This window comes from Pseudopipra pipra, chromosome Z (genome assembly GCF_036250125.1).
Source record: "Pseudopipra pipra isolate bDixPip1 chromosome Z, bDixPip1.hap1, whole genome shotgun sequence".
Classification (NCBI taxonomy): Eukaryota; Metazoa; Chordata; class Aves; order Passeriformes; family Pipridae; genus Pseudopipra; species Pseudopipra pipra.
This window is the reverse complement of record NC_087581.1, coordinates 48,761,942-48,775,743: the sequence shown is the minus strand read 5'-3', so window position 1 is coordinate 48,775,743 and position 13,802 is coordinate 48,761,942.

The window sequence follows — 13,802 nt, the reverse complement described above, 5'->3', positions numbered from 1 at the left end:
TAATCCAAGAAAATCACCATTCAGAGATTCAGTTGTATCTTATATGCATGTATATGCATATATATTTTTTTCTTTTTGAAACAAGTATGGGGTTCCCTGCATATTACATTTTTTTTCCCCAAGCATAGACTAGAGTTGGTAAACACTTTGGTAATACTCTCTCTGAACCTCAAAAGAAAAATATGCTGCATTTTCAGAAATGTTCGTGATTTTCTACTTACACAATTCTTTTATGTTTTTACTGTATTTAAGTAACACAGCCCAGTTCTGTCATGCAGTTATCCAGTCTTTCTTATCTCTTTTAGTGGAAACTGATTGCTTTCTCTTTTGTCTCTCATCTCATAAATAACTTCATATGCTAGCCACAGGAGGTAAAGCCACCAGCCTAAATCAGTCCTCGTTGACTAATCTGTTAAAACTTCCTTGGCAAGTTATGTGAACAAGCAAAACTTATTTAATCAATAAAAGAATTCAGTAGATTATTAAACAAGTTATTTACATTCAAATACTATGTGGAGAACATGAAGAGGACCATTTTCCTCAGTGGACAAACAGGAAAAAGAATGATGTTAGGAAGCTTATGAGTCAAGATAATATTGCAGCATGGTTCCAAAATTCACATCCCTTTCTTCAGTTTATTATTAATGTGACTCTGCGTTTTAGCATTCAAGAGAATTGTTCCAGTATGCCTGCTTGCCTAACTGATGTACAACCACTGATCTAGCAAGAAGTGAAACTCTCCATTATTTTCATTGATGAGTCAACATGTATCTTTCAGAATAAGGTGCCACCAGCTACTGAACCATTCATTTTATGCCAATACATGCATATTAACCAAGAAGTTTATACAAATATCTGTTCAGAAGAAATGCCTTTAGCTCATCACTCTCTTGTCACTGACAGTAGACGTGGCAGTAGCCACCCCAAGAGCAATTATTTATCTTCTAAAGATATAAGACAATTCAGTACAAAGATAGGATGTAGCTTTTCTAGACTACAAAATTCTGGTCCTCGGTCTCAGTCTATATTTACGCAGCATAGGAAGATTGGTGCACCAAATCACTCACTGTCAGAAAGTGCATGGCTGCTAAGTGAAATTAACAAGACAGTTCAAAGATGTTGATTATCCTCACTCTGACTCAATAGCTTGCACTCCTGCCTAGACCCCATCCTTGAGGAGTTGTCTGATTTCCTGGGCTGGAGGTGCCCTCAGATGGCCCTCTGTCCTGCCCAGCTCCAGTTTCCCATGGGAAACCCCCATTTGTCCCACTGCTCTTGTCTCAAGGAAACAGCTGTTTCACTTTGGAACACAACACAAATGCAACCATCAACAAATACATTGACTGTTTTAGGTCTATTTATAAGCATTTCTTCATGTACTCTTTGGCATATGACCTACTGTAGTGGGTTTCTGTGGCTGGGTTTTGGTAGCAGAGGGAAGCTAAAGGGGTGACTTCTGTTAGAAGCTGCTAGAAGCTTCCCCTGTCCCCTGGAGCCAATGCCAGCCAGCTCCAGGATGGACTTCCTGCCACTGGCCAAGGCCAAAACAATTAGGAGTAATAGTAACACCTCTGTGATAACATATTTAAGAACAGAAGGTTGTTGTGCAGAAAGAATTCCAGCCAGGGAAGAGTGGAGTGAGAACATGGGAACAACAAGGTACACACCAAGGTCAGTGCAGAAGGAGGGACAGGAGGTGCTCCAGGTGCCAGAGCTGAGGCCCCTGCAGCCCGTGGTGCAGACCATGGTGGAGCAGCTGTGCCCCTGCAGCCCGTGGAGGACCAACGGGGTGCAGAGACCCACCTGCAGCCCATGGAGGAGCCCATGCTGGAACAGGTGGATGCATGAAGGAGGCTGTGACCCCGTGGGATGCCCAAGATGGAGCAGGGTCCTGCTGGAGACCTGCAGCCCGTGGAAAGGGAAGCCCATGCTGGAGCAGGTTTTTCCCGGGTAGGACCTGTGGCCCCTGTGGGGGACCCACGCCAGTACAGCTCATCCATGAAGGACTGCACCCCATGGAGGAGTGACCCACGGGACAGCAGTTTGGGAAGAACTGCTGCCCAAGGGATGGACTCACGCCGGAGAGGTCCATTAAGGATTGTCTCCCGTGGGAGGGACCCCGTGGGAGCAGGGGAAGGATTCCTCTGTCTGAGCAGCGGCAGAAACAACAACTGACTATAACTCCCATTCCCTGTCCCCCTGCACCGCTGGGGGGAGGAGGGAGAACATGGAAGGAGGGGTGAGGGGAAGATGTTTTTAAGACTGTTTTATTTCTCACTCTTTGGCTCTATCCTGTTAGTAATAAATTTAAGTACTATCCCCACTTTGAGTCTTGTTTTGCCCATGAAGGTAATCAGTAACTGACCTCTCCCAGCTGTTATCTCAACTCATGAATCTTTAGCTGGTTTTTTTTCTCTCCTCTGTCCAGTTGCAGAGGGAGAGAGTGGTTTTAGTGGGTACCTGGCATCCAGCCAGGGTCAACCCACCGCACCTACCAAATTCTTCCAAGTATTAATACATTCATCTTCTTCATAAGCATGATATAACATGACATGACATACTGATATGAATAGAGAAACAAAATTTTGCTAGATTCACAAATAGGGTTGAGGGCCTATAGTTCAAATTCATGTCCTAAAAAACAAGGCACTGCTATTCTTGTCTCTTTGAAGGCTAGAACTTTACCACACATTTGCATATCCACTCACTAGCTTTTACTTAAATATTTTCATCATGCCACCACATCAGCCCACTTTCTGACACTGATGGGGAGTTCTGTGCCTAAACCCTACTAGAAATCAAAATATGTTATTTTTCCAGATTCCTGAAAAGCTAATCTAACAATCTCACATCCCCTAAAATATATATTGGAGATATGGATAGCTCACATCTGCACAATCTGCAGTCAGGTAGGGTGACAGTAATGCCATACCTGTATTTTTTTCAGGATTGAAGGACAACTGTGGTATAAATTCCAGCTATCCCTAAACGAACATGGATGAAAATGTCTTGACTCCCAAGATAATGTCATAATTTAGTCATCATGGATTTTTGAGTGGATCTGTCTCAAAACTCGCCTTGTTTGGTTAATCCTCATGCATGAATAAAAACTATTATTTGGCTCTGAACAATATTAAAAATTGAGGATAACAAATTGAACAATTCCCTTTGTGGAACTGACAGGAAGTGGTCTGTCTACAATCACTCAGAAAAGGCTGTGACTTTTTAAAAATAAAATAAAGTGCTTTGAATAACACATCAGAAAACTCTTTCTCTTGACTTCATTTCTAGCTGCTGGTAGAAAAAATCATTTCATATTTATGAAACTATTCATGGATATTTTCATTCACGGTAGCCTTCATCTTTCATTTGCCTAAGTGCCTTTTGTCATCTACTGTGAATGAAATGAAAGTAGTCTCTCTACTTCCATTTTGTCTCATTTGGAGGCAAGTACATCTTTAGTTTTCCAGCTCCCCCTCAAAAGCAATTCCCTTGGTAACAGGTGACATCTGTGATATCAAGGTCATTTGCTTTTTCATGTATTTTTTTTGTAGAGGTGCTTCCTCTAAGGCACTTGTTTTCTTTAATAGATTTTATAATTTGATTTCTTGTTTATTAGGCCCATAATGCCAGTTATGGTATAAGCAATACATGGATAAGAGTTTCTATAAAGAGTTCTTACATGTTTTTAACATAACTGAGCCTTTTCTTCATACTGACGATTTCTGTCACAGACTGTGACAAAAAGATTTCTGAATTGTTGGAGCACTAAGGATTATTTTTTCATTTAAAAAAAATAAATATATCTTATGAATAATTCCTCCTTCCTCAACCTCATGGAGGTTTTGTTCTGTCTTCGCCTTGGGAAGGGTTTTAGCTTCTTTTAAATATAAACTCAGAAAAATCAAGCCTAGAAGATGAGCTTGATAGAAGAAAATTGTTTGCAAATTGAAATAAAGAAGATACTTTCCTAGCAGAATATCATGTTGTTCTCATTTATTGCTGAAACAACAACAGAGAGGCTGGTGAAGGGACTCGAGCACAAGTCCTACCAGGAGAGGTTGAGGGAGCTGGGGTTGTTTAGCCTGGAGAAGAGGAGGTTCAGGGGAGACCTCATCACTCTCTACAGCTCCCTGAAAGGAGGTTGTAGCCAGGTGGGGGTTGGTCTCTTCTCCCGGGCAGCTATCAGTAAGACAAGAGGGCACTGTCTTAAGTGCCAGGGGAGGTTTAGGTTGGATATTAGGAGGAAATTTTTTACAGAGGGAGTAATCAGACATGGGAATGGGCTGCTCAGGAAGGTGATGGATTCACCGTCCCTGGGGGTTTTTAAAATGAGACTGGATGTGGCACTTAATGCCATGGTCTAGTAACCACGGCGGTGTTGGATCAAGGGTTGGACTTGATGGTCTGAAAGGTCTTTTCCAACCCTGTTGATTCTATGATTCTATAACAAGTTAAGATAGAATTGGTTAAGATAGAATTTTTGAGTGATTCATTAGTGCTGCTTTATTTGTAGTATTGAAGAAAAGATTATATTGTTATAATAAAATTAAAGCAACAGCTAGGTTGATATAAAGCTGATGAAAGTGACTTGTACAGTCACTAAGAGATTACTGTGTTAAATTACATACTTACAGCCTGCTCAAAAGTGAACATCCAAATTAAGAAAACACATACTGAATCCCTCCTCAGAGGACAGGCCTCTGTGCCCTATTGCACCTCATGTTCCAGTCCCTGGTACAGATAAACTGTCCTGACTTTGATAAGTAAAAGTTAATTACACTTCTTGATTTCTGCATGTGTAAGCTGCTGCTTTAGTTCATTAGTTATAGGACTATTGATTGCATACTTATCCAGCAAAGTTAACAGATATTAAGTGGCCCCTAGTTAGTCCCCATCTAATCTGATTGTCATCAGATTCAAGATTCTCTGTTTGCATCACTGACATATGACACAGTAAAAAGGCTATTGCAGACACAATCACGCCTGTGTTTATCAGGGTACTTGTAGTTTTGGAAATTGGTAGTGAAAAATATTCTAGCTCTTTAAGCAGCTGTGAGGATTTCTAAGCTATATGTAAATGCTTACTTATATTGTTAAATCAAAATACTGGTGTTGCAAAGCAGCCTTAATGCAGTACCAAAGAGTAAAAACCAAGAAACACAGATATACAAGGTGTTTATAACTACACTTCCTTCTTTGAAAGGATTAATTCTAACTATATTCAAAGGAATTTTTGGCCAGCTTGTGACTGCGTAGCAGTGTGCAACATTATATGGCTTCCTAATATTAGAAAATTGCATTATTACTGTGAATCTTGTACATGCAATAAAGAAATAGCATTAAAGCAGCTCAGTTGATTCAGGAAAATACTATGGCACCAGTTCACATAACAGTTAGGTAAGGCATAGTAATTGTAAAGTCTCGTTGAGGACAATAACCTATAAAGGGAAGAGTAATAAAGAGAGAAATATGCCAAATGTTTGCAAAGGGTTTATTGGATCTGACCTAACTAAAAATACACTTTTCACTTGGACTCTAGAATTCCTTGAAGAAAAAATATTAATATTTAATACTTGACTTATTTAGCTAATCTAACTTCCTGTATGATAATAACTTTGGACTTGAGAGCTTGTACATGAGACAAACCACCTAATAATTTGTCAGAGAAAATAATTTAAGGCTATAGTAATGCAAAATGCCCAGATCGTTGCTTGAAACTTGTCAGAAAGATTGAAGATACTCTTATATTTCTACAGTCCCCTTAACAAATCCAAACTTTTAAAATTCATCATGGACACTTTTCATATTTTTGAAAAGATAAAGCTATGTCTGCACACAACTGTATGTCTTCCTCTTACAAGGATCACCACATAGACATTAACTGATTACTTTATTTCCCATTTTTTCATGGTAAATGCCAGTTTAAAAAGTGCAACACTTCTTGCTGTTCTATAGCTCTGAAACTCTTCATAAGCTGCTAAAAGACTTTTGCTTGACCTATTCCAATTTTAGCTTCTCTGACTTAATTTGGAGACAAAAGCAAAATTCTTGTTTCTTGAAGGGTTACACACTTCAAAATTCCTTCCTTTTTTTTTCTTTATATCATTAAATTAAACATCTTATTCCAAATTGCAGCAATAATTTGTTGTCTATGAAATAGAATAAGTGAACAAACGCTATCAATGATTGAATGCATTACTTTTATTTCAATTTAGAGAAACTACTAATATCTCAACAAAGCACAGATAGTGAATTAATTACTTTCCATATTGGTTGAAATTTAATGGATCCCAGAAAATATTTGTATTTACATCAAATACATTTTCAAGTACATTTCTCTAACAACATTATTCCAAATATTCCAAATATTTCAGCCAGCTCTGTATTCTTCCTGTGAAAATAGGTGTATTATAATCCCATCATTCACATTACAAGCCCTGAAAACTCGCTTTGTAATACCTTAATACTATGGATTGGGTAACTTGTATAATGGCTATTACTCACTGTTTTCTGTATAGTTTTACACCTATATCCAGTAACTATGTAATTTTATTTCAATTATATTCAAATAAATATATTGAAAAGAATTACACTGGAATTATCAAACAGCGTCTGGTACAGTTTTTAGGAGAAATTACTCATGTTTCGGTCTGTCCTCAAACTCTTGAAATAATCTTTTTTCAATCCAATTTTTTATGTGGCCCACTTTGTTCAAATTGTAATGACTGAAATTCTGGTGGTAAAAAGGAAACTGCCCATGATGTGTCCATTTTGAGCTATCTTAAAAAAAAAAGTGGATGGTGAACAAATTAAAATTGTCCTTTGTTGTTCCATAAATTAGAACAATTACTAATTTCTTACTTACAGGTATAAACAGAACACTATTCTGCTTGTGGACTGAATCTAGGATTTCAGTGAAAGGCTCTCAGAAAATATTTAGCTCTTAAAATGAAAGGTTGAAATTGCAAGACTACTGGTTAAATCGTATCTTATGCTTTGAGAAGACATTGACTTCAAGAGTTCAGTTCAGTAACATACAAACCTAGATTCATATAAAGATTTCTTTTAAGCTTTTGCAAACGTATCTGCCACGGTCCGGGGGGAAAAGGGAATAGGACGCGGCACTGCAATGAGGGTTCGGGCACAGGTGAGGGTCTGGAAGCAATGCCACTTTATTGAAGAAACACAGGGACTTAAACAGGGTAGGTCTGAGGGGAGGATTCAGAACTGGGGAGGAGCATGGGACTGACAACTCAGGGAAAGATATGATTGGGAGACAGGGGAAAGGTGGGTGTAACTCCTGGGTCTCCGGGAAAGGATTCACTCCGGGGAAATGGTGGCTCACTCTGCACTGCGGCAAACTCCAGCCAATCAGTGACAGAGGAGCGGGAAAGCAGGGGAGGACAGGGTGATAAACAACTTTTGGTGGGAAAATCTGAGGCAGAAAGGGGAATAACATGGGGATATATTAAACTTCATATAAATCTAACAATAAACTGGGGCAAAACAGTCAGTCTGGTGGATTGATAGTCCATTTAGTTTCCATAAATGTCCCTCCGTGCTTTGAATCTTTCCCAATCAGATTTGTTGTCCTCTTCACATATCCTGCAGCTCTTTTTTTCCATCTTTCATATAACTGGATAATAAACAGAAAAAAACTTTTTTTTCCCTCATACCCAGATGCTTTACATTCCTCAAGAGCAACAAAAAACTTACAGCGAATTTTCTCATCTGGTTTTTTCAACATTAGGACTTACTGGATTTAACTTTCAAAAGTTACCTTTCCATGAACAACATAAACCAGCGGTCCTGCACCAATATTGAAAAAAAAAATAGCAATTAATAATTACCGGCTTTTCATTGTTCTCTGTAGTCAGAAAATTTGCAACAACTCTGTTCCATTCTCACAGTCTTGTCTTTCCAGAGGCTTTGTTATTGTTCTTTCAGAAACATAAGTGTTCTAATATTAAAATAATAATAATAATAATAATAATAATAATAACCATCAATGGCTACCTGAGAGGCATCATTTTAAAACATTTAATTTACCTGGGCATTCAACAGCAGACAACGCAGCTCTACAGAAACCAGGATTGTCTCCCCTTCAACTGTGAAGCACCATAGTAATGTCAGATGACCTATTTACAAGTTTAATTGGTGTATTTTCATGAATATATGGTAATGGTAATTATAATACTGCTTGCACAAAAAGGGCATTTTGAAAAAGACATTTCACACCAAATCAATAGGATTTAATCAGATAATGTAAACAAACCTTTCAGCAAACTACAAATTAAAATACTCTGTGAAATGGGATGTAGTGCTTTAGTAAGCATTAAAAAACACGTATGGAAACTGATAAACTCAATTAAAATATTATTAGATGAAAGACTTTATGCCAAGGAAGCTAACTTTCAATGTTCACTATTAGTAGACAAACTAACACCAGGAAAATGCCACACTTAGAAAAAAGCCTTCATTTCTATCATGGAGCTAAGAAGTATTTCTGATAAAGGCCAACTTTTATACTTTCATAAGAAGGAGGTAGGGAAAAATGGGTCTCTATGTTGCTATATTGTAAATGTTGACATACTTCTTGAGTAGATTTTTCAAGAACAGTGTTTATATTCCTTGGTTTCTAAAAGAAAATCACACCTGCTCTATTCCTTGCTACCTGTGAATGTATGTTGCATAGCTTCTAAATCAAATTATTTCCAAAAGAGAAAGATACTAATCCCTGAAATAATAATTACTCCTAGAAGAAATTTTGAATGGATGCAAAGGGATGCAACTTACCTACCCACTGAACAATAATTTTTATTTGTACTTTCCACTGCTATTTTGAATTCCACATCTTCTTTTTCACATCAAACTATGGTGACAGTAATCCCCAGATGGGTAAAATTGAAATATATGACCCATAATTTGGAAAAAAAGGTCTAGTGATAAACTGGTGTGGTGTCTGACTAACAAACTGTGCAGATTGGTTTAAGAAATCTGTGCTGTGTATCTCTTGTGCATATCACATTATGCACGTATTGCACTCATCTGTAACAGAAAGAAGCAGAAGAAGCTTCAGATCACAAATTCTAAAAGAAAGAGGTGGAATTAGGACATTTGCTCACATTTATGTCTCAGAATTAGAAAACTAGATTAGAAAGTAATAGATTTTCTTATTTAGCAATACTTGAGCATTGAGTTATAAAAATAAATTTTAATTCTGATATTATAGAAATGTTAGTTGATACTTTTAAGACCTAGTATTGTGTCAGGGCATTGAAATGCTATGAATTTGGATCTTTCTTAGAAACATGAATTCCTTACAGAGCCTGCAAATACATATTCATAGTCCAAATCTGAGGGTGTTTCCTTCCTAGAAGTTTAGGAAATTGCTGCTTTAGGAAATTTTTTTTTGTAAATTGCTTAGAAGACTAACACTTTAGGTAGTGTGTTGTGTGCCACCACCCTGAGGGAGTGAGGAGCACTGTGGTTCAGCTATGACCAACAAGAAGACTTGGCTGAAACCAGGCCTTGTCTGCAAACTGTGGGAACTGATCTAGGCCATACCATCAAGACCTTCAAGACAAGAGGGCATGGTCTCAAGTTGTGCCAGGGGAGGTTTAGGTTAGATATTAGAAATAATTTCTTTACAGAGAGGGTGGTCAGACATTGGAATGGGCTGCCCAGGGAAGTAGTGGATTCTCCGTCCCTGGAGACTTTTAAGAAGAGACTGGATGTGGCACTTAGTGCCATGGTCTAGTAACCACAGTGGTAGTGGATCAAGGGTTGGACTTGATGATCTCGGAGGTCCCTTCCAACCCAGCTGATTCTATGATTCTATGATTCTATCTCAAGTATCTCATGAAATATATCATGTAACAGTCACCAAAGTTAAACTGATGCAGAACTTTCCAAAATTCCTTTGTTTTTTCTATAGTAATAGAAAGAGACTTATTCATTAGTTTTCTTGTTTTGAAAACTTTATATAAAATCTCTCCTATAAACAACTACTGAAAATGGCCCAACGGATAATTAGGAAATTGGGAATTAAAAATGTTGGATTATACTAGTATATGAATTCCCTTTTTCCTTCATTGTCATAACTATTTTCCATATTCTTACACTATATACTGTATTTGGCTAGTGATATTCATTAATTATTATGCTTTCAAATGCCACCATGTATTTTACAAAAAAATTTTGTTTATCATTCTCATCTTCAGCAAGGGATGACAGAGACTGTTTTCTAATCTTCAATCACACATAAAGGTATAAAAATGTACTTTACCTTCTGCTCTGGTCCATAGACCGAAGGCAGAGCTAAAGATTTGCAGAGCTAAGGGAATAAAGTAGTATATCTTAGGCTATGTAGATTCTGTATTCCAGATAAAAAGTGACCACAGTCATGGTGAAGGAAGCACAGGTGAAGGACTCTAACATTTATGAATGTGTTACAGCTACATATATGCTGCCTTGTGCATTACAGAGAAGGAGCTTGGGGAAAAAACATTAAATGTTTTCAAGAGGAAGTGGGTGCTTTTGTGGAAAATTCTGGCGTGACTCAAGAAATACCATTTTTTTGAATTTGCTTTTGTTTGCTAAGCACCATGTGGAGAACATCCTGAGTGAAACCATTTCAAGAACCGTAACATGGAAGTGGTTGTAGATTGCAAAGAAAGTTCTTTATTGTGACGAAAGATTTACATTTGTTGAAACAAATCTCAGCTCTGTAACACGTCACCTAGCATAAAGTTTGAAGGTTTTTTTCACAGGCAGCTGATTACAGTACCTTGCAGAGGAATAGGGTGGCTGGTGTGGAGGGGGGAAATTGGGCCAAGGCAGATACCTAAATAGAATATAGTAAGTGCTGGATCATACATTTTTCCATTCCAATAGTACGCACATAGCTAACAAAAAGTTCAATCCTAAACTATTTACATAGATTTAATTACATTAGAATCAGAGGCAGTGAGCTGTTTAACACTTGCCCCCCTGCCATTTGGTAATTAGCACGTAGCGGTATTACCTACCGAAAAACACTTCTGGCATCCTGAAAGAAGCAGAGTTGTGTGAGCAATGCCTCCACCTAGCGATGCAACTCTAGCGGAGCTGGAATTCCACTGGATACCCTGTAGGGGGCCAAGCCAGGAGCAGCACCCTCTGCACTGATACAGGAGCACAGCAGCTCGTTCCACATCAGGAGTCTGCAAACACAAAGGACACGTTTTGTGATGTGGCTAAAACACAGAGGGTTGTGATATTCTTTGTTAGCCTCTGCTTTTCTCCTAAAGGCTGTCTGAATTCCTGCACACCTGAAAAAGAGGGGATTAGCTTTATTCTGTGAGGCATTGTAGTGTGTTCTTTAACTTGGGCAGAAGTCTGGCCACAAAAACTCATGTGTTACAGCTCTAAGCAGAAAATTTCTAACATGCACTGAGAAATTACAAACGTTGTGCTTTAAATACAACCACTGGGAGTCATGAGCTAATCTCAGAACAGGTAAACAATAAGGTTCCAGGACAATATCTGTCTTATTGCACTAGTCTACCCCTCAATATAGTATGATCAAGTAATTCTGAGTCACTTTAGTTGCAAAAGAATCTTAAAATCACTTCATTTTAACACTGAGCTTTTCAGCCTTTGAAACTAAGCCAGTCTTGAGCACATACAACATCACCAGTGACTAAGTAGTGATGCAGCAAATATCAAAATAAGTACATCCTGATGACTGTGGTTTTAGCAAGTTTGTTTACTTAATATATAATGCAGAAATGGTCAGTTTCCAAGGACAAATTAAATACTATTGAAATTAATCCATAAAAAATATTATAAAATTAAATCATATATTTTTAAAAGTCCTATCCTAAATTTTTGTTAATTTGTCAGAAATCATCCATTTTGAAATGCTATGAATTTCGTATTTCCTCAAATGGCAATCCACTGACCTCAAGGGTTCCTTTTTTTAGTAGGTCTACTTGGAGACTAGTTATATACATAGCTAGAGACAGACCCCCATGAAACCCCAAATATTATTTCTATTTAGAAATGCTGCACTATGAAACCACAACTATTATTTCTATAAAACATGGTTCTAGGGTCTTCTTTCTTGCTCTTGTCCAGAAGAAGACCCTTTTTATCAGCTAAGATGGATATGGGAAATATCCCTATCCAACTCATTATCAAAGTAACTGTTGTCCTGAGAGAGAGGGGAAATTTCTAAGTAGTTTTTTTATATACATATACATATAGATATACATATACCTATAGTATTTGAATATATATCCACCTGTATAGTGCTTCGGAGTTATTGAATGCCTTAGGCTTACTGAATGCTTCCATTGTCTTCTGCTATATTACTGTCTGGTGTTCCACATTCTTTTAAAATTAATTAGACTGTGAAATAAGATGTCTTCTATCTCTGACGAAAAATGCAAAACTTGTTTTGATCACATAATCTGTATAATATGGAAATATGTCTGACAGCTTATTTCTCTGACACTGTCAGGCAACCCTCGTTTCACTCTCAACTTGCACTGCATGAGTCAATTTTGTCATAGATTTGTTTGGGCATGAATAGGGAAACTACATTTGTCCCAACTCTTCAAATAGAAAAAAAAATATGCATTACAAAGTCAGATACCAAGCACAAATTTTTCCTTAGTGGCTTAAACCAGATATGATTTAATCAGTCTCAATCTTCTCAGTAATTATATTCTTATAGGGAAGAGAATCTAACTTCTGACGGCTACACTACTGAGACCTCTGAACTCCATAATAAAATAATCATTCTTCCATCATATTATCTCGTATTCATTCTGTAAGTTGACCTGGCTCTACAGGCACGCAGCATATAAATAAATAAGACAAGATCGAGAATATTGCATAGAAACACTGATATTTTTGACAAATGTAATTTAGATTAAATTATTCTTTACACTGAATTATAAAATCTATTTTATTAATGCTCTGTAGACTTGTTAAATTGTTTTTCCTGTCATTTTTCTAATCGTTCTTGTAAGGGAAGGCTAGAAATATGACAACACACTGGAAGAGGAGTGAAGAATTTGGTGCTTTTCCAACTAACAAGGTTCCCTTGTTGAGGTATGATTATGTTATTTGTTGTTACTTGACAAGCTAAAATAATTAACCAGACAATGACTATACTTAAGATCTGAAGTGTATTTCAGTGTCTTCTACAAATTTCAGACAGAAGCGTGCTTCCTCCTGCCTCTGTCTCTATTCCTCCCCAAAAAGTCGTATCATACATCTGTTGCAGACTTCCCAGAAATCTGCCAATTTCAGACTACTTTGAACTGTGGATGAGAGAAAAAGCTTTCATGGGTAATGTACTGCCAAGTATCATGTCTCTTATATGTCGGTTGGTAGCAGCTGCAGCAGAACAGCATGAGGAGCAATTTAATTCCTGATAGGCCATTTAGTACTTTATGGGTCATAACAAACATCTTAAATACCATCTGGAAACCATGAGGTAGTCACTGTAAATACCACAGAAGTACATCAACACTCCCAGTAAAATATCCTCTTCTATCCTCTCAATAGTAAGTGACTATTTGGTACCACATCTGTGTCAGCTCCTAAGAGATTCTGAGGTACAACACAATGAAGAGTATATTTTTACAGTCTAAAGTAGCATAGATATGGCTAAAAACAAGTCATTACATGAGAGAGAAACCTGAGAAACTATCAGTAAAAATGCTGACTTCCATAATGTGACCTTTATATAACAATAATGGGGAACCATTTTGCCACTAATTTGCCACTGTTAATGGGGGCTGACA